Source organism: Mizuhopecten yessoensis, unplaced genomic scaffold (genome assembly GCF_002113885.1).
Source record: "Mizuhopecten yessoensis strain PY_sf001 unplaced genomic scaffold, ASM211388v2 scaffold6459, whole genome shotgun sequence".
In the NCBI taxonomy this organism is placed as follows: domain Eukaryota; kingdom Metazoa; phylum Mollusca; class Bivalvia; order Pectinida; family Pectinidae; genus Mizuhopecten; species Mizuhopecten yessoensis.
Genome location: NW_018406560.1, coordinates 537,292 through 564,151, shown reverse-complemented (window position 1 = coordinate 564,151; position 26,860 = coordinate 537,292). Strand labels below are relative to the sequence as shown.

The window sequence follows — 26,860 nt, the reverse complement described above, 5'->3', positions numbered from 1 at the left end:
TCTGGTCTGAAAATCAATGGTCAAATGGTCTAAAAGTCAAATGTCTTTGTCAGTCTACAGAAGGGTCATTATTCGTAGATGACTGTTTGAACAAATTACAAATGTGTGCAGACGAAAACGGCTTAAACGAAACCAAAACAACAACGAGAACCACACAGTGACCCAAATCATGAACTAAATAATGGCATAAGAATCCGAGTTGTTGTGCAAACGAAATTTCTTTGCCAATATTTCATTCGAAACTCTCCTTTTTTCCACATATAAATCATCTGAAAGATAAGGGTTCAAAGGCGCTAAACATTGGGGTGCAGACCGTGAAATGCTTTTGCAAATTTACAGATCACTTATCCGATCAAAACTAGCTTTCAGTTCAATGGTCTTTGGATTGCCACGCAGTTCTTGTTCGCAGATGTTGGATCCAATCCATAACTGAGTCTAGCACTTTGTGCTTTTCAAAAAACACCAACATCTGCTATCCGAATTTCCATTCTCAAACAGGAGCTTAAAATAAATCTGAATTACATACCGGTAGCTGAATACAACATACGAGATGTTCCACCAGTGACTTTACATACACCTCATTTTAATGTTGCAATGTCGCATTGCGTGGGCGATTCCAAAGATGGCTAAACAGTAGCAGCGCCTTGCTGCTCTGCTCACCATTACACCTCCATTTGATTACCGGACAGTGCCTCTATTTTCTCTGCGGAAGCTTGTGCCGTCGGTTTGGTCCTTGGCAATATCGATGGACACGGCGCGTTGTAAAGGCAATCTTCTGTTCGGTCCTTAAAAATCTGCAGTTACGACATCCCAAAAACACTCTTATACAAAGCCTTGTCTGCCCAATCGGAGAGTGCAGAGAAGAGATTGTCCTCTCTCAGCTCCGTACTGGTCTTACTTACCCGCATGTGGACTCTACATTTACAATGGGGCATATTTAAATAGAGTGCTCATATTTTAAATGCATTCGCGATAAATACTTTAATGTCAAAGACATGAAAACCTTTATAAGGAAATATGCTCTTTTCTCACGCGGCGGCCATCTTGAATCTAAAACGAGGCGGAGGGCGCAGAAAAATGACCATAACAGTTATTGGTCTGTCTTAACAACTGTGATTCAATTAACCCACATGACTTTTTTTACAACATTTATACATATATAGTTCTTTAAAATTCAATCTTTACACGATATTTTTAAATTTAAATTTTCATATTTTACCCCCTTGCACTATTAGCCTATTATGCTGTTGATTTTATAAGAAATATGACATTTTGTTATTTTAATTTTGATTCCTCAAATGGTTGCCCCCATACTAAAGAAACTAAGAAAACAAACAAACAAAACTCTATAGGATATATTTGAATTAGTGGTATTTCCCTATGTAAACTATAATACAAGTTACCTCCCCCCAAGGGGGAAAAGGAGACTCAGGGATAATGAAATTTCTGATCCTGGATTTAACACATTTCTGCCCCACCCCTCAGGCCACCTGGGAATAGATCCATATATAATCCCAAGCTTTGGGTTTGTCCTTGGCCATGAAATATTCTTGATAAATATTATTGAAATTGTATATGTGGTTAAGGAGATGAAGAAGTTCAATACATGTATGTATTATACACAACTCCAACAACCCAGGTGGAGTATAATATGGTCTGGGATGGATGTTGCGGTATCTGTGCTGTAGCGTGCAAGTGAGGTGGCACTATAAATGATACCATTGGAAGCACGGTCCCACTACAAACAGAACACATTACATCTCCAGCACACACGCAGACATATACACATAGGGAGATAGAGTGGCTTATGTTAGCTAGATAGGGCGCTATATCAAATGATGTATATTGTTATAGTATTATGTTAATTACTTACAGAGGTGTGATCAACAAAAGGCAATCTCAATAGGTATCGCGTGACCTGAAAATGCACAGACAGAAAAGAACTCTTAAAGGGACATACGTCAAACACAATGTCTGTACTGCCAGTTACGGTTCCTTGCTATCACCCCATTTATAGTCTTATCTACATGTCTAGTTTGACCAACTTGGTTTGCACCGAAAGACTCATTAAATATTGCCTCAATAACGTCAAGTGACGATTTCGAAACGAGGAAGAATCATTTATAAACACAATCAGTAACAAAGGGATCCAAAGAGAGGGGGAGCATTTTGACAATTTCCTATCCCACTTTCAAACCAAGGAATACGATTTTAATTAAGTCCGTGTTGATCAAATTACACCTACAGTAATTATTTATCAGCATTGGTTAGTTGTGCACATGCCATATTCAAATAAACAATCTTTGATGGCATCTCGGCATTGTTTATTATGAAAGATCAGGAAGTATTTATTGCCGGGATAAGAACCGGGAAATGGTCCCTGGAATACACTTCCTTTTTCAAACTTATTAAACGACCACGGGACAAATTTCTTTCAAAAGAAATACTCATCAGATTGAAAAATATTTCATTAAGTGCATGCATGCATTGACAAGTTAATTTTCTTTTAACCTCTTCACTCAAGACCATGCATTACACATATACTTGTTATTTTTATGACGATATAACTTTTTATGGCAATTATTCATTTCCTGTAATGGGGACATTGACTACTGCAGGCATGGGAAAGATATTTCTAATGGCTATGTCAATGTTTGTGTTGGTAAAAGGTTTCGAACCGGTGTAACATGAAAAATTGACCCGCGTAGAAAACCTACCCGGGGTTCATTTTTCTACGATAGAAATCTTACCCGCGGTCATTTCTCTACGTAGAAATCCTACCCGGGCAGTCGTAGAAAACATACCCCCTAACTTTATATTTTTACTTCGTCATGTCAAAAAGTGACCCCGTAGAAAAGTGATCCGGATCTTAGGAAAAGGAAACATCAACCTCCATGCACGAACTTATACCAATAATAATTATTGCTCTCCTCTATTAGAGCATCTAATCCACCCGGCCATCCGCTCAAAGGTTAAGGTTGAAATTACCTTAAAATAGAAGTTTACCGAAATATCACCAAGTTGCATAACTATAAATTTCGATGGATATTTTTCGGCACAAGTTTGAATAAGACTGGGGTAGGTCAAAAGTTAAGGTCACCGGTATCGATACTACAAATGGAAGCTCAACGGATATTGTTGGTATCATGTATGCAACTGTATATTTCAATGTTTACTTTACAGGGATTATATTTTGTTTGTCTGGTATAAATGTTGAATAATTGCTGACAGAAGCAGTTCAGTAAAAAAGAGACATTTCACCATGAAAAAGAATGTTTAGTAAGTTTAATTTAACGAATATTCATGATGAATGTTTGACCTTTGAAACGAATGACATGCTAAAATCTCGCATTATGAAAACTCACAATTAACAACAATACGAACGATCTTTAATTTCAACAATATTGGTTATTTATTACGTTATGACAAGAAGATTATCTCGCAGGCCTTGATTGGTACAGAGCAAGTGAAGAAAGAAAAATGTAAGGAAACCAGCACTGCGTGTGTAACGGCAAGAATTTGGATGTCATTTATGTTTCCTGATTCATGAAAACACTATCACGTTAACTACTGACGTGCTAAAACATCCTTCAATGCGTTCACGAAACAACATTTCAACCTGTTAATCATCATGTTATAATAACGTTATCACATTTACGTGTTACGCAGCACAAAGTAAATAGTATTTCACCACGTCAGCTTTTAGCATGATTGACCATCTAATTGTTTATTGTCATCATGGACTTTTTACGTAATATACCAAATTTGTTTTTACTTGGTCATTTTAAAGCGATCTAGTGTATATTTAACGGAAATGAATTAAACGCGAGTTCTTTAAATACGTTGAAGGGTTGATGGTAAATAAGTGGCATTGATGTGAACAAATTATCTTGTGAAATACGACTATGCATATAAACATCATAACACAACCGTGTACTAACACAACTGTCTTTGCTAGATTTCCATAGGTGAATATTGACTTGTAGATTTTCTGATAATATAAACTACAGTATGTGATAAAAAATCTTAACACTTGTGTCAACATAATACGAAATGTATTAAACTCATTCAATACTCGTGTTATAAGCAATTATTGAACCTTTTTGATACATTCAGTAGTACATTGAAAGTATTACTAGATCATCTTTTTATTGAAATAGTTCAATAGTTGTGTATGCCTCTTGCCTCTGGGCAAGTGACGTATCAAATTATGTAAGGTTTCATAATATCTTAAAAGTCACATTGGCACAAGTCTAAGATTCGATCATACACATTTCTCTTGTCTGTGAAAAGATAAACAATGTCCTGTAAGACAAAACGATTTCACTGAATACCTTTCACGGATGTTGCATCGTTTTGAAGCGGAGTCCATGGAATGGCGTCATTGAATATGACGTTCACTAGTGTTAGAGTACGTGTAAAATATGACTTTTACATAAGCAAACATGCGAGTTACATATCTACGTTTTATCCAACGTTTTAAAACGTTAGCATTTAACGATATAGTTTATCGTGTTTCTGACATGAACGACCGGATCTCTTGATTGTATCTAAGCTGGTGATGATACAAATTACGTTGAACACGTTTGGGTCGAAATAGTTCAAAACAAATCCTCTGCCAATGTCGTATGGGACATCCGTAAAGCTTAATACAAAGATGTTGTGATCGAAGTCTTTGGACATCAGTATACGTTCGTCATCGTGTGTATTGACCAATGCTGCTTTCAGGGATTCTGACGACGCTACGGACCAGTACATCTTGGGAATGTAGTTCTTTAATCCCACATACGGTTCTCTTGCATACAAAGTGTTCAACACTGAAAGACAGGTTTATAGTGGGCACATACATTTCGCATGTAAATGCTCCTTTGGGAAACATTTTCACTTTGGAGGCAAGGTTTGAATTTCAACCACTTAAATGAGGCTTTCCGTACCACTTTCTCGATCACCACATTGACAACACACGATACACTTAAATAACAGTTTCAAGTTTGTCAGTCATTGTCCCTTCCTTCTTCGATTTCTCTCTCTATCCTGTAGTCCTGTAAGTTGTTCGTCCTTTCTCTCCGATTTCGGTTCCTCTGGCCACAACTATTTTAGAAGTCCTGCTCCATTTACCAGGGTTTACTAATTTGACACATTATACGTTCCCATGTCATGCACTGCTTCAATTGTTTATGACTCTGCCGATGTAGGATCAAGTTTTCCTTCTTTCTGGTGGCCTTTCTTGAGCTATGTAGCAGTAAGTTGTCACCAACCTTGAATACTGCTTTTTAACTTTTTTTTGTCATGATAAACCTTTTGTTTTCGTTGTGTATATTTGATATTCTGACCTGCCACTTCTCTCGCTTGGGTAAGAGCAACAAATGTATAAATTCATGACTTTAAAAGGTCTGCGTCAGGGCCCGTATTCATGAAATCGTTCTCATGCTTAAGCATGGATTCTGTGCTCAAGCCATTTTTCTTGTAACCCACCTAAATCGTGTCAACCATCAAAAAGTCAAAATTAAATATTGAAAACAGTATTCGGCTTCTAGTTTCTTCATTTTTTGTTCAAAACTTTAACAAAATAAGATTTTTAAATAATATATGACTGGAACAAGAAATTAGACTTAAGCACAAAATCCAGGCTTGAGCATGAGAACGGTTTCATGAATACGGGCCCTGAAGTTTATGTTGGGACTGCTGGTATATCCACTCCAATAGGCAAACTGGCCTTTCTGACGCACACCAAAGAATGGATCTATCTTCGTTGACATGTGCTCTGATGTTCTTTATGCTAAAAGAGCAAACGGAAGTTGTACGTCCCAATCAGTAACAAATGTTGACAGTGATACGTACAGAGTTCTGTTGAATCTCTCAGTTATTCCCCCAGTCTGTGTGAAATGCAGATGCTATTATGTGGTCTATGCCATGTTATTACAAACCTCGCGGCCCAGGTCTGTAATGACAGCCCGAGGAACACCATGCGTGCACACAAACTCCACGAGATGTTTCAGGACTGTTTCTGCTGATTTGTCTTTGATTGCCTTCGCATCTATCTATTTCGTCAAATATTCCGTAAATGTCAGAATGAAACGATCTCTTATAAAATGATATGTGAAAGGGATGGTTGGCTGGTATGTATTCACGGTAGAAAATGTACTCGGGTTATTTGTTCAAAGTAAAAAAGAAAATATTACCCGGGTCGGTTTTTTCATGGCAGAAAACGTACCCGGGTCGTTTTTCAATTGTAGAAAATGTACCCGGGTTATATTTTCACGTTAGAAAATGTACTCGGGTCGTTTAAAAGACGTTTTTCTGTTGTAGAAAATGTACCCGGTCGGTTTTCATGGTAGAAAACGTACCCGTGTCGTTTTATTATTGTAGAAATTGTACCCGGGTGCTTTTTTCATTGTAGTTAATGTTCCCGGGTTATTTTTCCACGGTAGGAAATGTACCCGGGTCACATTTTTATGGTAGAAAATGCACCTGAGTCATTTTTGAATTTCATGATAGAAAACGTACACGGGTCATTTTTCCATTGTAGAATATGCACCCGGGTAATTGTTTCTTGTTTGAAAATGTACCCAGGTCACATTTTCATGGTCGAAATTGTACCCGGGACGTTTTTTCATGATAGAAAACGTTTCCGATTTCCGATTGGTGGAGAGAGTCTACGACATCTATTCCTTATTTATATAATCAACACCTCATTTGACAAAATAAAGACACAAACTGTCGGTGGTGCCGTGCTATACACAACATTGTTTTACTTTATACTCACGTTCTATTTATTCCAAGGTAAGCTCCATTTTCCACGTGCACGTTACGAATGATGTAAGATACATCTTCCTTCCTACTTACTACTCTCAAAAGTTTGCCTCTCACCTTTTCGAATAACTTTTTGACCTTCGCCTTACAAACAGGACGTTCTGCATTTTCTCCTAAAATTTCGTATTTTCGTTTCAGACTTCCTTATCTTTTTAGGATTTTCCCCTCTTCAAATATGCTCTTATTTCCCCGTCGTGACTTCCATTTGTTCTATGTTAAATCTCAAACCTTGACATAGCCCGCCAAAAACATTATCGCATGCTTAATTGCAATCTGGCATGTTTTTTTGCACAAAGAAAATGTTACACAATCGCCGGCCCGCGCTGTACACAATCGCCGGCCCGCGCTGTGACATAATAACGAAGTGCCGTATTGTCAAACCCTGTACATGTGTCTATATGTAGGGATTTTTTGTATTTCATCATAGATCCGACGGTGTACAGATTATTTAAAATCTGAACCCACTCGCTTAATGGAATAAAAATAATAGTCTGAGGCAAAAAATCATAAGACCATATTACATACCATCCTTTCGACTGACAATCTTTATTTGAAACACTACACAAAATTCACTTCCAAAATATGACCCTTTCTTGTATCGTGGTTTAAGAAAATCCCTCGCAAATTCTTGAAATGTTCGTTATAGAGAATATATAATAAAATACCAAAATGTCACAGAAAAAGACCTTTAGAATCCAGACATTTTCATAAAACTCTAATATTTAAACACAGAGCATTTTAACTACATTGCTGTACATTATTGTAAGAGGACGGGGTCCAAACTTTCTGGGTCATCTACTTTTTGATTTATAAGGTAAAAATCGTATCGCTATACTCGCTGATGCTTTTTATTCATTCTGGAATTGTTTTAAATGATTCAACTGTCTTTCTATTGAGAACGAATGAATAATACATAAAAGTGATTCAATAATAAAGCATAATTATACACCAGCAATGTGCCAAAGATCGTATCAGAGCGCTCCTAAATTTCATTTCTTTTTCGGGGAGGGGTTGTGTGGGAGGGTGTGTGAGGTTGTGTGTGTGTATCCCGAACACTATACCGGTATTTAGACATACCTTTCAAACATTTGGATTTGGACAGCTCCCTGGATCTTCTTGGAATAAAACTAAGCATTCTGGGCGAAAATTCATGTTTTTACATACGTTGGATCTCACTGGACCAGATTAAAGGTACAATTTCAAATTTACATAATGTAACAAACAAATGATTCCGTAGAAATCTGACCCGGATTTCGGGTCATTTTTCAACGGTTATGGGTCAGTTTTCTACGGATGCCCGGGTAAGATTTCTACATGAAATTTGGACCCCGGGTAGGTTTTCTAAGCGGGTCACTTTTTCATGTTACACCGGCCTAATTCTGCTAATAGGTAAACCTCGTCCCTAATACCTGGAATTTCTGGAAATTCCTATAGTCCGTTTCGTGCCTTTTGTTTCAGAAGGCACAATCCTCGGCCACACGCGTCATTTTTACAACCTGAAAAAAGTGACTTTTTCAGTTTTCAATACTCGTCTTCTGATGCTAACTAAACTTGTAAATTAATCCTGTATTTAATTGTTACATGGCCATGCATTCTACTCTTGCATCCGGTTAAAACAGGAACTGTCGCATGGCAAAGCATTTTGAAGTATTTATGTTACCTATATATGTAACGTGATCCTATTGGATCCTTCCTCTCAGGTATTCTCATTCCGGACCGTAATTTTTATATTCTTACATCGTTCATGTGAATAATGTTTGCTTCTTTTTCTTTTAAATTACAATCAAACCATACCAATTAACTGGACCCGGAAATGATACATAACATAATGTGTGTGATACGTCATGGCCGCGATATATAACCCCGGAATTAGATTATACCGTCGATGTCGCGTGGTATAACATCACAAAATTATCCAACTTTCGCTTCGTATAGTCGCACGCGTCATTTTACAACGTGAACAATAGACTTGTTTAAGTTGTCAGCCAACACGGACCATTCAAGCATGCGTCATAAAAATAATGCTTATTACAACAGTATAGCAGAAAAGCCACAAAGAAACATATTTCGTCAAAACAATGGAAGATTATATTATGAGCACGGCATTTCAGTAAAAAACAAAACAGAAGATTTTAAAAACTGTATTGCACGTCAAAGTATTGTCAAAAAGTATTGTATGGTATAGCAAATATGGAGCCTACTACGTCGAATGAGCAAAGATTATGAATTTGGCATTGTGGAAAAGCCAATACGGACCCTTTTACATCTAAAAAGGAAATTCCATGAAACAGAACAGCAGAAAATCAAAAAATGAACTCAACTTCGTCAAAAAAGGAAAGATTATGAGCACGGCGTTATGGAAAAGCCGATACCGACAATACTTCGTCAAAAAGGGAATGATGATCAACTCATCATCGCAGTAAAGCTAGAGCGGGCCATACTACGTGAAAGGGGAAAGATTCTAAACACAGAATTGCAGAAAGGCCAATACGGACCCTTCTATATCAAAAAAGAAAAGATTATATGAACAGACACGGACCCTACTACGTACAAAAAAAATGGTATTTAAGAAATGTTAAAAAGAACTAAATACTTCAAAAAGGTAGAGAGATTAGAAACACAACTTTGCAGAAAAGTCAATACAGACCCTTAGTACAATACTATCAATAAATCCAAGGTTTGTAAAGTTTTCTGTGGAACATAAATGATGATTCAAAAATAAAATTAATATAAATAAGTGTTCAAGTTGTTTTTATCAAAATAACGAAGAGAGACTTTCTGGAACAGAATTGATTACTGTTTATGAAACTTGTGTTATTGTTTCTAGAAACGTCTTCTTCAGATTGGTAATTAAATATGAACATGTATGCAATAGAATTATTATCAACTAGGATTTGTATGGTGGTGAGACAGACACCTATCGACATCGACCTAGACGGATCAGTGCTTAGTATCAAATAGCGCAAAGACGACCAGACAGTGCAAATCTTATTTATTTTTTCGTTTTGAAATTTCAAGTAGATAAGTTATATATAGGATCTTACATGGGTTTCCATTACATATGAGATTTATGGAACAAGTCTAAGAATTTTTCAATTTAGCAAGCTAAAATGAAAATTGTGACGAGTTTCATTCATTTCATATGAAATAAAAACGAGTGTAAGATCCTTTTTATCACATAATCAAGATTTGTGACATTTATTTGTGTAAAACAAAAATTTCCATGCAACCTTGAAATGTAAAAAAGCCTCTATTTTGACTCAAGTCGGTAAGTCTGTGACGTCATGTACTTGTCCTAGGCGTGACGTCACAATTGAAACAATTGAAACTTACAACCAATCACAGGGCTGATAGGTCATATTACATGGGTTATTTAAAACGCAAAAATATATGACATGGGTATTATTCACTAGAAAGCACAGTACAGTATGTGATCAATACTGTCATGTTATTCAATAAACATTTTATCCAAACAAAGTAAAATCATAGGATAACCGAAAACGTTTATTGTCACATAGACCCTGTCGAGTATGATACTAATAATAATAATAATATGCAACATTTATATAGCACTCTATATAATTTGTAAAATGACTCTAAAGCGCTTTTCAACATATGGATAATAGTAATGGTTGTAATTGTGGAAACAAAAAACAAAGGCTTACAATCACTTTTATACATTTAAGCAAGCAATGTGCACATAATTGAACAAATAAAAGGAGGGATTTACATGACGTCTTTGCAAAGATTCTAAAATGCAGACATGAAGAGGTGAATTGTGATGTCCCTCTTGGACTTGGCCAGGGTATTTGACTTTCTAATAGCAGATGGTAAGCTATTTCACAACGTAGCCGAAACTCTCTCAAAGCATCTGTTTCCGTAGGTCACAGTATAGATTTTGGGACACACAACAAAGATTCTGAGTCCGACCGCAGTGTTCGTGATAACAAGCTCATGTAGGTACTGAGGAGCTGTTCCATTCAGTGCCTTGTATGTGTACACCAGAATTTTGTACTGCGACCTGTAGCGTACAGGTAACCAGTGCGACGAATAAAGCACAGGTGTGATGTGCTCTCTCTTTCGAGTACGAGTAACTAGCCGTGCTGCAGTGTTCTGGACCCTCTGCAGACGACTAGTTAGTTTGTCAAATATACCACAGAGCAGGGCGTTACCATAATCCAACCGAGAGGTAACAAGTGAATGCACCAAAATCTTGCATGCATCTGTAGTTAAAAACTGCCGAATACAGTATCCAATTTAACCGTTTCAACCAGCTGAACCCGAAAAGAAAACTGACCTCAAGAGTATCCGGCACGTGGTACGGGGGTCGAGACGTGCCTGACCGAAACTAAAATGCTCACTTTCTATGGATAAGATAACAGGCTCGGCCTATATCGATCTAAAACTACCTAAACGCATCCATAGTTTGTTTTAACCGAAAACAAAACTATTGACATGACAAGTAAAACATAGTCTCAGCAGTGGGGGACCCAGGAATTAATTTTGGGTATTGCTCAAAATTTTAAACTCAGAAAAAGACTTAAAAAACCCTAATAAATTATAATTGTCATGTCGGTTGTACATGTATACTACTTTCTAGCACCTAACAATATTTAGAACTTCACATTATTTCTGAGATTGTGCCAATTATAATTTCCCTGTCGAGCAGAGCGAGGCGATCTTTTTTCTGAAGATGTAATACTAAACTTGTTCAAGCACTGCCAAGCGTTGAAAGCTAGAATTTATCGGACATTAAGGCATAGAATAGTTTTCTGGGTTTGCGGTATTATTCCAGGTTATATTTCATAACATAGAGTATTTATATTTTATGATGGCCGAGCGGAGCGAGTGTTAACAAATTCTCTGAAACAATGGTAAAAATGTAGGTTTTTGGTTAAAATGTTGATGTTTGTGTCATGTCTTTCATGTGCATGTAGTTTAGCAAGCATTTTGTCCATTAAATATTGATTTATTTTGTCATAAATATGAATTATGATTTGACTGTTTGTCTTTTATTGTGAATTTGTATGCATGCATATGTACAAGGGCAACACCTGTTAAAAAGGATATATATATATATACATGCCAGGCTTTTATGCTAACATTGGTTATTATTCACCTGATAACGTGATGCTAAGGTGGATGCTTTATTGTCTTTGACATTTTTGAAATTTACATTTTTTAACAGGTATAATAAATCACTCCTGATGATCATGTGTACATGAAACCACAGGTGAAAATACAGGTTTATCTATCATGAAATGGACTCTACCTTTGAAATAACAATTAATATATATACCTAATTCCAACAGATGGTTTTATCCTCTCTCAACGGACAGGGTGATCACCACACCGTGACATTATAACAATGCGAGTAGGTAGACAGTCCGTTGAGCCTTCACCAATGGCAATTGTTTTTATTCTCATAAACAATACAGTCTAGAGAATACATATATACAAATGGGTGACGATAATACATGGTGGAACAGGATGGACATTAGTATTGTAAATTAATTATGTCATTAATATTGTTAATAAATTTAGCCAATGATGTCAATTCAAGTTGTGTTACATAATTGAATAATGTATGATATTTAAATGTGTTTGGTCTTTCATAATAATATCTGGACATATGTTTTCGCCTACTATTGAGAATTGGTTGATGTGTACATGTAAACAGATAATGAAATTCGTCGCCAATTTCTCTTAAATAACATAAACTACATAATCTTTTTGCACGTGGTATATTGAACCACCTACCACTTTCAATTGGTAACTTAGTATTACATGTTCCAAACTTACAATACGCTTTGGCTAGTTTCGGAGGGAGTTCTAGTAAGTACTTTTCTAAACAAAGTTCGTACTTATATATTCCATACTTGGTTCCTTTCGGAGAAGTATACATTTCATTTCTCCAGTTTGATATAAATTTTCCTTTTAGTTTATAAAATATGGTACTTTTTAGCCCATGTATACTTTGAAACTCTTGACTTTTAAATATATGTATTAGACTGCATCCTTCAAAAATACTTTTCACATATTTAAGCCATGAAGATTCATAATTTGATAAAATTGCTAACAGTTTATTACTTAATTTATTATTTTTTTGGTTGTTTTTTGTCAATTTAGCCCAAAATCCGACCATTCTTACTTTGACATTAATACCTAGCGGAAACCTTCCAAGTTCTCCGTATATCATAAAGTTAGGTGTAGACGTTTTAGCATTAAGTATGTGTTTGCAAAATTTTAAATGTAAACGTTCGATAAGTTTATAGTTACAGAAACCCCAAACTTCACATCCGTATAAAACAATAGGTTCGATGGCTTTGTCAAATATATCAAGTTGACAATCTATTGACAAATTATAATCCCTACATTTGGAAATAGCACCATACATTGCTTTTAAACTTTTACCATTCAGTTGTTTAATATCAAACTGTGTCAAACCAGTTTTAGTATATAAACCCCAAGATATTTAAAATCCTTAGCTATTCCTATAACAGTACCGTTGTATGTAAAATTAAGGCCATCAGGAATTCTTTTTCTACCAAATACCATGATTTTATTTTTGCTGATATTGACTTTAAGATGCCATAGGTTCGAAAAATACATCTATTTGCTTTTGCAAATCCTCTGCCGTGTCTGATAGTAGTATAGTGTCATCAGCGTATAGCATAACATAAAGCTTCATATATACATGTAAATCCTCTTCTAGCTGGTCGTTTATATTAGACAGACCTTTACAGTCACGTGATTTCAAAAAATCTTCTAAATCATTAAGAAAAAGTGAAAATAAAAACGGGGAAAGATTGTCGCCTTGCCGGACCCAGAACTACATGGGAATATATTCGAGAATACGTCATCTTTCATCACTCTAGCCTTAATGTCATTGTACATATTTGTAATAATTCGGAAACATTTTCCATCTATATTATTAACCAAAAATTTGTTCCAAAGGCCTATTCGCCAAACGCTATCAAAAGCCTTTTCAAAATCTATAAAGGTACAATATATATTTTTTTTAAATGTTTTGATAAATCAATTAATGCATGAAGTGAAAAGATATGGTCAACAGTGGAGTGATTTCTTCGAAACCCTGCTTGATTTTCGAGGATGAGTTCTACATTATCTGCATATTTATTTAATCGTTCATTAATTACAGCTATAAACAATTTAGCTAGACAATTAACCAAAGTAATTGGACGATAGTTAGTGGCATCATACAAACTACCATTGTTCTTAAAAACAGGATGATGTTTCCCAGGAGCCAAGTCTCAGGCACGTGACCAGTGTTAAAAATATAGTTGAATAATTCAACATATAACTATTTACTATATGCAATGTAAAAGTTTTTAAAAATGTTAGCAAATTTCTAGAAAATCTTGAAAAGCTATTGAATGTATGTAATTAGTTTGTAGCCTTTATGTCTTTGTTACCCGCAATGTATATATGAATATGATACATATTGACCTCTTGTTACAAACTTTGTACGTCTGAGAGAAATAAAAATCTGAAAATCTGCACCCTTAGGCATACATACATGTAGATATTAGAAGAAAATCCCATATGAAAAAGAGGAAAATGTAGATTATTTTTGGACACAGAAAAAAGGGGGCAACTAGGGCAGCACCCCCGGGTTCGCCACTGCTCAGATCTGTTTAGAACTCTACATCATCGAATAGAATTTCTCTATCGTCCATATATGATAGACTATAATTATATGATGAGTAACGTTACTAACTGTCAAAAATCGTGGTTAAAGGGAAGCAACTCTCATTTAAGTTAAACAAAAATGCAAATCTTTTTAATCTTATGATATTTTTATTTAAACCATTTTCTATAATTGTATACATCAATTATTATACGTTCTCCGCTCTCAGGATCTGTATTCTTAACCTGAATTAAAAAATCAGTTCTGAAATTGTAAAAGTATGTTTTCTGAAATAGACTATAGTTGGTATGTGTTAAGATTTCACATTCAAAACGAGGCTTTTGCCATATTGTTATTTCCAAGAGGAGAACACTCGACATTTTCTCTTCCCGTCGTAGGTGTCAACCGAACCTGAGGAAATTCCGACATTTTGTAGGTAAGGCTTGCTGTCCTCGTATTTCATTGATTTTATGATATATTATTTATGTACAACACGTGAAAAAGTATGTCCTTAGGATTCAACGAATGATGTCATTATTTCGACAGGTGCCCATAATCTCAAAAACAAATAGTCATGCAAATCGGATAGAAATCTGTGTGCCCTACCTAATTATGAAATCATAAATGAGCTACAATTATTGATGTTTAGCTGATTGTTGGAATTAGCTGGTTGTCTGGCCTCTGCTGGATGTGTATGTTGATAAAATTATTGAAAGGGTGCGGCCGAATCAACATGATCAATTGTTGACGCTAACACCTGAACGGCTGACTGCTAATTACACTAGCTTGTGCTCGGGTATATTCATTTAACCAAAACGTAATTTTGTTATAGCATATCCTTTAAAGGTCATAAAACATTTCCGAAGAAACGTAGTTTATTGTATAGAGCGTCTACCTGTCTTGATCAACACCGAGTGAATATATATATATATAACGGTATAGGTCATCTTCCTACTGAAACATATATCAGAGCTTCACATCAATATCATCACTCCCAACGCACACAAATCACTAGAATTCCTAAAACGCAACATTCACAACAAATAAAAAAAACATACATAAAATCAATAGTCACATCCGTACTGGAATATATACTGCTCTACTTTATGCGACCAAGAGTTTAGTATACACAACACGCACCAAATCAACCAGACAGAGACAAATTTAGGCTAAGCAGGAAACGTACAAAACAAATACCATAATACAATTATGCGTTGAAATTAAAAAAGAACAAAATATTGCACAACTTTAAGCTGACCGTGTAAGTTTAAATGCTTTCTATTGAGATTTTAAAAAGTTTTATTTTTTTTAGGATGTTCCCCAGTGACTACATGTATCTCTTCCAGCTGTCGTTTCTAAGGAAGCGACATTTTAGTATGTGCACATGTTTGAAACAATGGTGTTACTCTCGCACATTCTCGGAAACATTGTGTATCCAAAATTAAATTAAAGATATATAACTGAAAATTTTCCAATGAATGAGAAATGTACCTTTAGTCTATCTTAACATGTGCAAAGAACCGCACACACACACAAATACTCTATTATGAACTCTTGGTCTTCATTGTAATTAAGCGCTTTATTAGCAAAACGAGTGCAAGTGCGACAGTCCCAGGTGTGCAAGTCAACAGTGTGAAATTTGATAATTGAACCATCTTCGTAGAAATAATTGGAATTAGTATTGTATCCCACAGGATGTTATTACTAATAGGATATTTAAAAGGTAGGCATCGGCGTTAGTCATATATTTTTCTTTCATGGCAGATTTTGTTCAGTGGAGGGAGGGGGATATGTGCACTGGATATTACAATTGGTCGTATTTTACTAAATATGTCTACAGAGATCAGTTATGTCTTGGATGTCTTCCATATCAATTTTATTCAACTGATCAGAGAAATTTACTGTCGGTTCCAAATTGTGACGGTATTCTATGTACACGTTGAACAAATAATAACTGGTTTGACGGTAAACCCATTTTCCTTACCAAGCAAATGCATTCTAAAATGTCGGCGCTTCCTTAGACACGACAGCCTGAAAAGAGACATCACTGGGGAACATCTCCAAACCAGAAAACATTTTTTTAATCTCAATTGAAAGCTTTAAACTTGCCCCGCATGATCAGCTTTAAAGTGATTAAGATCTAGAGGTATTGATAACTACAATAGACTGTTTAAACCTCAACAGGTACAAAAGAAAAGAATCTGCTAAAGAAATTTAAGCAGCCGTGTGTATGTTCCCAAATTGAAAGGAAACTGAAATGGTCTTGGCAGCAATATATATGTGGATGGTACAGGGGGACTCTGAAGCAGGAGGTGATTCAATATTTCCCAACTTCCAGCTCCTTTATTGTATGATTTGTGTCGCTATATAACAGAATGTCTTGTATGTCACTTAAAGTATATGTTTTACCATTTTACTTTATCAGAATTAAAGCCAGTTTTTGCTGAAGTCTGTGTAATCACCACATGTTAGAGAGGACCAGAATTTACCTCTGATTCAAGTAAGTGTTGTCACAGTCATGAAACCTCTCCAGCTGTACATCTGTCTTTACAAATCAGACATGAACCGATAATGGAGCAATGCAACCAGACAACGATCACTGTCAACAAGCATTTGTATGTTGTATATGTGTATGTGTAAAGTAGCTGTAAATAACTTTACTGTGTTGGCATGAGGCATGTTCAGTTCATCATACTATATATTACCCAGTCCCCTAGTTAATTACATCCCAATTCAGGGGAAATCCTGAAATTTGAGAGCAGTGGGCAATTTTCAGCAATGTTTAGTCAATATCAAATTTAGAAGGGCCATTCTATGAAATATCAAAAGAAATTGGAACAGGGAGGGGTCAGTTTCAGTTTTGAGGGGCCATGGCCCCATGACCCCCTCAATGATTATCTCTGCTAATTACTACACTTGTGAAAAGTCATGTGTATAGGGAGAACTACATTGTTTTAAAGTATGCATATATATATTATATATATATATCTGTAGTGATTTTTGGGAGAACCAGTGTTGGACTCGCTTATATTTTTAGAACCTACATACTATATACACGATAATAAATAAAATGAAGTAGTTGACATATAATGAACCCCATTCCCTCACTGAGTACCTTTCCTAAGATAATGTTTAACTTGATGATAGTGATCAGCACATGTAAACATAATAAGACATTCAGATCTAGAATGTATAATTATAATGTAAAGTCAATGAAGGGGTACTTATATATACATGCTAGATAGAAAAAAAATGTCTGATACACATTTCGATTATTCAAAAAAAGTATTGGTTGTGTTCCTTTACACCTATTTTTCCTCTTGGAAATGTAAAACACTCCTGTAGCTATTGTTTTGTCTTTACCTTGTGATGGTTTGGCTATAGTATGCACTTCTTCCTCTCTGGTATTGTGAATTGTTGATGTCGAAGTTTTCTGCCCTGCATGTCTGTTCTTTGGTGTGTCTATCCTATAGCTTTTTCATTTTTATTTTGTTTCTTGTTTTGTTTTGTTTACCTATTCTAGCTGAGTGCATGGTGTTGTTTGGCTGGGGTGTCATAGTTTACACGCCGAGAATCCTCAAGTAGCATCTTGTCGCCATGGTGATCCAAAACAAGAGCGACCAAATTGTCAAGCTCAGTGGTCAGGTGGAACAACTGAAACACCACCTAAAGCTTGACCGATTGCGTGCCAGCCGGACCCTCAATGAACTCATCTCCTTCTGTCAGCAAAATATCACAGGGGACCCATTAGTGTTCCCCGTGAAGGAAAACCCCTTCAAAGAGAAAAAAACATGCAGTATATTGTAGCTTTCACCGTAATGTACATACCATAATGATAATGTGTTTTTGCATTGCTCTTGTCGCTGTGAAATTATGCCTGTGCTGAAAATATTAAGTGATCAAAATTTGTAAGCATTTCGTAAAGTTTGTAAGTATGCACGTCATTAAAATGATTTTGATATGTGGAAACATTTAGAAAAAAAATATTGATACAGGTTTTTCTTCAGTTGAAATCATCCAGATTTATCTCTTGTTCAATGTTCTTGTCATATAGAAGTGATCGTGTACCTTTGAAAGGAATACAGAATTTGGTTTGAAATTGAACTGCAGGTATTAGCTAAAGGGGTGATACAGAATGCAATATATTTTGTACCAGCAATTATTTCACTGTTGTACAGCAGTAGCTTGAGCCTTCAATCAACTAAGGTAACACGACAATGAATTTTATATACACATAACATGCGGCAGGTCCTAGTTCACAATTTTAAGTCATAATATGTAACCTGCCAAAATAATTCCGGTATTTGATAAAGAATTAGTCAGATCTTTAATAGTAAAATCTACGTACTGTATACAGTTAACTCATTCACCCCTGACACTTCACAATGAACTATTCCAACCTTTGAATTGGAAGAGTTGAAATGTGTCTTCAGGGGTGAATGTGTTAATGTCACCTGTGTGATGATGTGGTGTGATACTGTGGGCTGATCATGCTTTCCTGCTGTAGATCCTGGTATAGGGGTTAGCAATGCTATTGACTCGAGCCCCACCTGTTTATTTATCAAGATCAAGATGTTGTTGTCCGACGTTTTCCTCCCGGGTCTGATCTAGAAAAACAGTCAAGTGCATGAAGATGTAGATGGAAAATCTGTAACATTCAGAAGCAGAAATCAACCCATTACAAAAACCTGACATTTTCCTTCATAACTTCAGTAACTTGTTTCCTTTCAACAGGTAATGCTCAGACCTATCCATCATTTTAGTAATTACTCGTGTTGGAATTGGGTTTTGTAAGCACATTGGAAGTGATGTCTTGTCACTGGTCATGCAGTCTAGATTGTAGATCTACATGTCATTTTTTCGATCCTGTATTGCAGTGTTGGTTGTATCTGTATTATCCCAAGTGTATTTTTGCATTTGAATGCCTGCAATATTGTATGACGCATGTATATGTATGAGAGTGTGTTTAAATCCGACTATCTCTCGACTTGCTCTCTCAACAAATTCTGTGCATGCATCAACAGAAGAACAGGCATGAAATGTGCAAGGAATTTTACACAGGGTTGTTCACAATGGTTTACACTTGTATGCTTATATCACATATCAGTTAAAACTCACATATATATAATAAATTATTTTAGTCTTGAATAATGAAATACTATGTGAATTGGTTTTTGTCAACTGTTGAATCTTCACCATATTTGTAAAGTGTTGCAGTATAACAGAAATTAGCTGACTGTGATGTGTTTTAAAAACGTATACACTGTAGAAATTAAAGTGAGGACAACTTAAAAGCTAACTAGATAACTAGTAATACCTAATTACCACCCTTCATGTACCATAGATCACTGATTATCTAACTTATATATTGAACTGCTGTACAATGATTTCTATTTTTTGTGTTGTTATGCTGAGGAAGTCAATCATGTTGGCTACAGATACAAAAAAAAATGAATGTTAAATGAGTTTTTTTTAGATATCAGGGAAGTTTACTGTAGAACTTTTGTACCAGGAAGTTTCGAAGAACGTTTTTATTTTTAGAACTGCTGTGATTGTGTCTTCCATTGATCAGTGTTGTCGTTCAAACTCTGAAGAGTAGAAATGAATTTGTCGGTGCCCGATCTTGGGGCAGTCTTATGAGTTGAAATCTACACTCATTTTTCCAAATTTAGAAAATAATATAAATAAAATTGATCAGAAAGACAAAGAATACAAATAAGAGAAATGCAATGACGGAGCAAAACATTATGAATTAATCACCAGACACATCTATATACATGTATTTCCATCAATATCCAATTAGATAAAATATACAAGATTCAGATCCCCCCTTAAATAAACAAACAAATACAAAGATTGGACCCAAACCTTTTCAATATTGCAATACATGATAAAATAAATAAAAATAACTCACACTTTTTAGAATACAGGCAATCAAATTAACGTCTGATTTAACCACTACACATGTAATGATGGGAGTTAACATTTTCCAACATCGCATTTGTAGAGTAATAACAGCATGGCCTAGACTGCTGACCTGAGATTGGGCAGTTTGTATATTTAAGTGCTGATTAGTGATAATATCTATACAGATTATTGTGCAATTCATGAAGTGGGTAATATAAATAGCTCATAAATACAATGGTTTATTATATTATTAATTACTTGGAGAGAAGCTTGCCTGCATCACTATGTAATTTATGATGTGTATAGTAGTCGGACCACAATAGCAAAACTAATAGTATCATTTGTGAATGTAAATAATGTATTAAGCTTATCAAGTGTTTTTGTTTATAATTAAGTCCGGGCTTTGGATATTTTTTGTATTAAATTATGGAAAAAGTGAACTAAAATGTTACTTTTTTATATTGATCCCACTGTACGTTTTTACTCTCAGGTTTCGGAGTCCCTGGCTAAATTAGTGTTTTAATGGGCCTCTGTGGCCAAGTGCTTAGTGGGTAAGGGGTCTGACATTCTGTTTCCAGTCTAGCCCTCCACCACTGGGTCGCGGGTTTGAGGCCTACGTGGGGCAGTCGACAGGTACTTACCGTAGGTTGGTGGTTTTTCTCCAGGAACTCCGGCTTTTCTCCACCACAAAAACCTGGCATGTCTTTAAATGACTATAGCTGTTAATAGGACATAAAACACAAACAAACCAAAGTATTTTAATCAATATTTAGTGCTGGATTGGTTTATTGGGATTTTATGACTTTGCAACAGCTGAGGTCGTATATGTTGTCCACTGATGGTGGGGTTACACAACTTCCAAGGTATTATACTGTATGACAGGATATTTCCGTGAGGATGACATTTTCGTGTAATTTCGTGGATCAATAACCTGATTGCGAAAATTTGATCTGGAGAATAATCCGACAACTGTAAAAAATATGAGCCACAACAATAAAACTGTAATGTGCACATGTGGTTGTAATGATTCCTGTCCATAAGGGGAAAGAAAGTATGAAAATAGGTTATAACACACATCTTAGAGCATGTTGAAGATTTATTTAACAAAATACACTTGCATGTTGTTGCTCAATATGCTGTCACAAATCCTATTCATTTGACTATTTGATACTTTATATACCAGGTGTCTCATCTCTGTGTTAAGACACCGCAAACATTTATTTCATTCACATGTCTAATTAAAATCTGTAAATTTTCTAATTTTGAGTCAAAATCACGTAAAATTTAACCCCGTTGCACAACTTCCAAGATCATTTATTAGCTCACCTGCCTGAAGGGCAATTGAGCTTATGTTATGGTCCGTCGTCCGTCGTCCGTTCGGCGTCAACTTTTTGCTTTAAACAACTTCTTCTCAATAACCAAAAGGCCTAGGAAGATGATATTTGGCCAGTAGCATGCTGGGATCAAGGGCTACCAAGTTTGTTCGAATAAATGACCTTGACCCACTTTCAAGGTCACAGGGGTCAAATATGTTAAAATCTTCAAACAACTTCTTCTCAATAACCAAAAGGCCCAGGGTACTGATATTGGGCCTGTAGCATGCTGGGATGAAGGGCTACCAAGTTTGTTTAAATGAATGACATTGACCCACTTTCAAGGTCACTGGGGTCAGATGTCTTAAAATCTTCAAACAACTTCTTCTCAATAACCAAAAGGCCCAGGGTACTGATATTGGGCCTGTAGCATGCTGGGATGAAGGACTATCAAGTTTGTTCAACTGAATGACCTTGACCAACTTTCAAGGTCACCGGGGTCAAATGTCGTAAAATCTTCAAGCGACTTCTTTTCAATAAGCAAAAGGGCCAGGGTACTGAAATTGGGCCTGTAGCATGCTGGGATGAAGGACTACCATGTTAGTTTAAATGAATGACCTTGATCCACTTTCAACCTAATGTCCTTGTTCAACAATCAAGGTCAGAGGCGTCATATGTTTAAATCTTTTAAGATTACAAGTGTTAGATTAATAACAGGTGAGCGATGCAGGCCCATTGGGCCTCTTGTTTTTGTTAACTCACCTTGTCCGAAGGACCATGGTTAGCTTATGCCATACCACAGCATCCGGCGTCCGTCCATCAACTTTTCCTTTAAAACGCTACTAGTCCTGAACGGCTAAGTAGATTCTGACTGAATTTGGTCTGGAGCATCCTTAGGCCAAGGAGTTCATTTTGTATAAACAGTGGGTGTGGCTCCCCTGGGGGCAGAAGGGCTGTGCCAAACAATGGAAATAGAGGTAAAACCTTTACAATCCTTCTTCTACCTTAGGGATTAACGGTAAGCGTTTTTATTAGCCAAGTGAGCTTATGGCATGGTGCGGCGTCCGTCCGTTGTCCGTCGTCAACATTTTACTTTAAACAACTTCTTCTCAGTAACCAAAAGGCCTAGGGTGATGATATTTGGCCAGAAGCATGCTGGGATGAAGGGCTACCAAGTTTGTTCAAATAAATGACCTTGATTTATATTCTAGGTCACATGGGTCAAATATGTTTAAAACCTTTCAACAAATTCTTCTGATTAATCGTGAGGCCTAGGATGATGAGATTTGTCCAGTAACATGCTGGGTTGAAGAGCTACCAAGTTTGTTCAAATAAATGACCTTCATCCATGTTCAAGGTCACAGGGGTCAAATATGTTAAATTTTTTAAACAACTTCCTCTGAATAACCAAGAGGCATAGGGTGATGATATTTGGCCAGTAACATGCTGGGATGAAGGGCTACCGATTTTGTTCAAATAAATGACCTTGATTTATATTCAAGTTCACATGGGTCAAATTTGTTTAAAACCTTTAAACAACTTCTTCTGAATAACCAAGAGGCCTAGGGTGATGATATTTGGCCTGTAACATGCTGGGATAAAGGGCTACCAAGTTTGTTCAAATACATGACCTTGACTTATATTCTAGGGCACAGGGGTCAAATATGTTAAAAACCTTTCAACAATTTCTTCTGAATAACCAAGAGGCCTAGGGTGACTAAATTTGGCCAGTAACATGCTAGGATAAAGGGCTACCAAGTTTGTTCAAATAAATTACCTTGATTCATATTCTAGGTCACAGGGGTCAAATATGTTTAAAACCTTTCAACAACTTCTTCTGAATAATTGTGAGGCCTAGGATGATGAGATTTGTCCAGTAACATGCTGGGTTGAAGAGCTACCAAGTTTGTTCAAATAAATGACCTTAATCCATGTTCAAGGTCACAGGGGTCAAATATGTTTAATTCTTTAAACAACTTCTTCTGAATAACCAAGAGGCATAGGGTGAACATATTTGGCCAGTTTCATGCTGGGACGAAGGGCTACCAAGTTTGTTTAAATAAATGATCTTCATCCATGTTTAAGGTCACAGGGGTCAAATATGTTTAAACAACTTCTTCTGAATAACCAAAATGCCCAGGGTGATGATATTTGGCCAGTAGCATGCTGGGATGAAGGGCTACCAAGTTTGTTCAAATGAATGACCTTGACCAACTTTCAAGGTCACAGGTGTCAAATGTCTTAAAACCTTCAAACAACTTCTTCTCAATAACCAAAAGGCCCAGGGTACCTTTATTTGGCCTGTAGCAATCAGGGCTACCAAGTTTGTTCAAATGAATGGCCTTGACCAACTTTCAAGCTAATGTCATTGTTTGACATTCAAGGTCACACTGATATTCTGCCTGTAGCTGTATTTTAGTCAACTTTTAAAATTACAAGTGTGAGATTATTACCAGGTGAGTGATGCAGGCCCATTGGGCCTCTTGTTCTAACTTAGTCTGGGGCATCCTTTGGCCAAGGAAACACAATTTTGTATAAAGGGTGGGGGTGGGGCCAAACAATGGAAATAGAGGTTAAACCTTTTAAATTCTTCTACCATAGGGATTAAGGGATTTCATTCTAATTTAGTCTCTAGCATTTTTTCGGCCAAGGGGACTCAATTTTGTATAAATGGTGTGAATGCCCTATGGGGGCAGAGGGGCGGGACAAAATAGGGGAAATAGAGGTAAAACCTTTAAAAACCTTCTTATATCGTAGGGATTAGCGATTGTATCTTTACTTAGTTTGGAGCATCCTTGGGCCAAGGGGACTCAATTTTGTATAAACAGTCGGTGTGGCCCCCTTGGGGACAGAGGGGCGGGGCCGAATAGGGGAAATCAAGGTAAAACCTTGAAAATACTTCTCTACCATAGAGATTAAAGTATTTTATCCTAAATTAGTCTGGAGCATCTTGGTCTTGGTATGGCCCCCCTGTGAGCAGAGGGGCAGGGCCCAATAGGGGAAACATAGCAATATCTTCAAAATCCTTGTCCTTCTGTAAGAAAGACAGGATTTTGTCCAAATTTAGTATGAAGCATCCTTGGGTGAAGGGGAACCATTTTTGCATAAATGGTGTATCCGACCCCACTGGGGGGCAGAGAGGCAGGGCCAAATAAGGGATTATAGAGGAATATCTTTAATATCCTTTTTTCTTGGGATGAAGCTATTTTGACCAAATTTGAACAGTAAGCATGCTATGGGGAAGGCAAATCAATGCATGTAAATGGTGTGTCTGAACCCCCTGGGACCTTAGAGGTGGGGCCCAATAGAGGTCATTTAGCAAATTCTTGAAAATTCTTCTTCGGTAGGAAAAACTGGATTTTGTCCATATTTGGTCTACAACATCATTGGGTAAAGGTGACCTGATTTTGTATCAAAGGTGGGTCTGACCCCCCTCAGGGCAGAGGGGCGGGGCCCAATAGGGGAAACATAGCAAATTCCTTAAAATACTCCTTTTCCTGTAGAAATGACAGGGTTTTGTCCAATTGCATATAAATAACCCCTGACTAACCATGTAATACATGTACAGCAACATCTGGCTATTTCATCTTCAATTTTGCTAACATTTCCAGGTGAGCGATACAGGCCCTCTGGGCCTCTTGTTATCCACTGATTGTGGTGTCGCAAAACTTCCAAGGTCACATATATTGTCCACAGATGAACAACACGACAACTTTCAAGGTCATATATATTGTCACTGATGGTAGTGTTCCACAACTTCCAGGGTCACAATAGCTCAGCTTAACCCTTTCACCCCTAGGTAACTTTAATAGACTCTTCTATACATTGATCTGGACGAGTCCATTATTGTCTACAGTGGTGAAAGGGTTAAGTTCATATGGAGCTGATTCACAGATGATTGGACCATCTCTGCAAGGTAATGATAAATATAATGTGTTTCTGGTAAATTTTATGACTTGAGCATTGTACAGTTGTGTGACAGCACAATGCACCGAATATATAAATTAAATTATGCAGACATCATGCGCACACCGTCTACTCTTTTCTGAATAAAGTGCGTACGTACAATTGTGCCATTTAACAATCATTGTACCAGCTGTTTTGCGGGATTTAGTACAATTGGTTGATCAATATTACGGAATGTCAAAAATCCGGAACTTGTATCATTTGAAATAAGGTGCACTGTACATATATACAGTTGTGGGAATGCACAACGTTACGCGATGTGCGGTGTGGGCATGATGTGCGGAAAAACTGTGGACGAACAATGAGTCTGGCTTCCAGGTAACAGAACTGATAAATAACATTTTGATGAGTGACCTTATTTTTCTGTGACCTGTGCCTGACACAGAGAGCTGATATGTTATATCGTATAACCGTTATGAAAACACAAGAGGATGTTAAGTATTTTTAATTGCATACATGTCTGTCTGTAGCTCCCCTTAATCACCTGGATTTTTATCACCTCAGCGAGTTACGTAGACCCCACTGATGAGGAAAACTACAGTCCAGGTGCATGTACAAAGCGGCTATGTTTACCTGCATATGGGACTGTGTCCATATGTGTTGGATCGTTTAAAAGACCTCGAAAACACAACTTCTTAATTTCAGGAAAAACAAATGAAAGAATAAAATGATGTAGCTAAAATTAAAGTACATATAGCTATATATAATTATAAATGCGAAATCATATATTTTGTTAAGCCATTCCTGAATTTACACCAACCATGATTGTTATCGCTCAACATTCGTCCATCACAAATGTGCGTAAGTAATAATCGTCAAGATTTTTATCACATCATGTACCATTTTAACACATCATGTACCATTCTGCTTTACCACAACTGTAGCTAGTGACCTCCGTGTTGTAATCTGTATAAAATGAGCCATTGTTTAGTAAATCGTTTGAAATAAGTCGTTGTTCAATGACTTATTCTCTTGGATAAAGTAGGTCATTGTTAACTACTGGATAAAGTAGGTCATTGTTAACTACTGGTAGTTCTGTTGTGTACAATAGTTTTAAGTATAAATCACTTGTAAAGAATAAGTCATTGTTCAGTGACTCGATCACTTGTAAAGAATAAGTCATTGTTCAGTGACTCGATCATTTGTAAAGAATAAGTCATTGTTCAGTGACTCGATCATTTGTAAAGAATAAGTCATTGTTCAGTGACTC

General features: G+C 36.4%; 1 long non-coding RNA gene across 2 annotated transcripts in view; it reads left to right on the top strand.

Annotated features, from left to right (window-relative positions):
- Positions 1-14,783: 14,783 nt before the first annotated feature.
- Positions 14,784-26,860, top strand: part of LOC110452204 — a 26,289-nt gene continuing 14,212 nt past the window's right edge. For both annotated transcript variants that reach the window (XR_002463158.1, XR_002463157.1), the window contains exons 1-2: positions 14,784-14,900; positions 16,890-16,964. This is a non-coding gene — a long non-coding RNA (uncharacterized LOC110452204). The remainder of the gene's footprint in view (positions 14,901-16,889; positions 16,965-26,860) is intronic.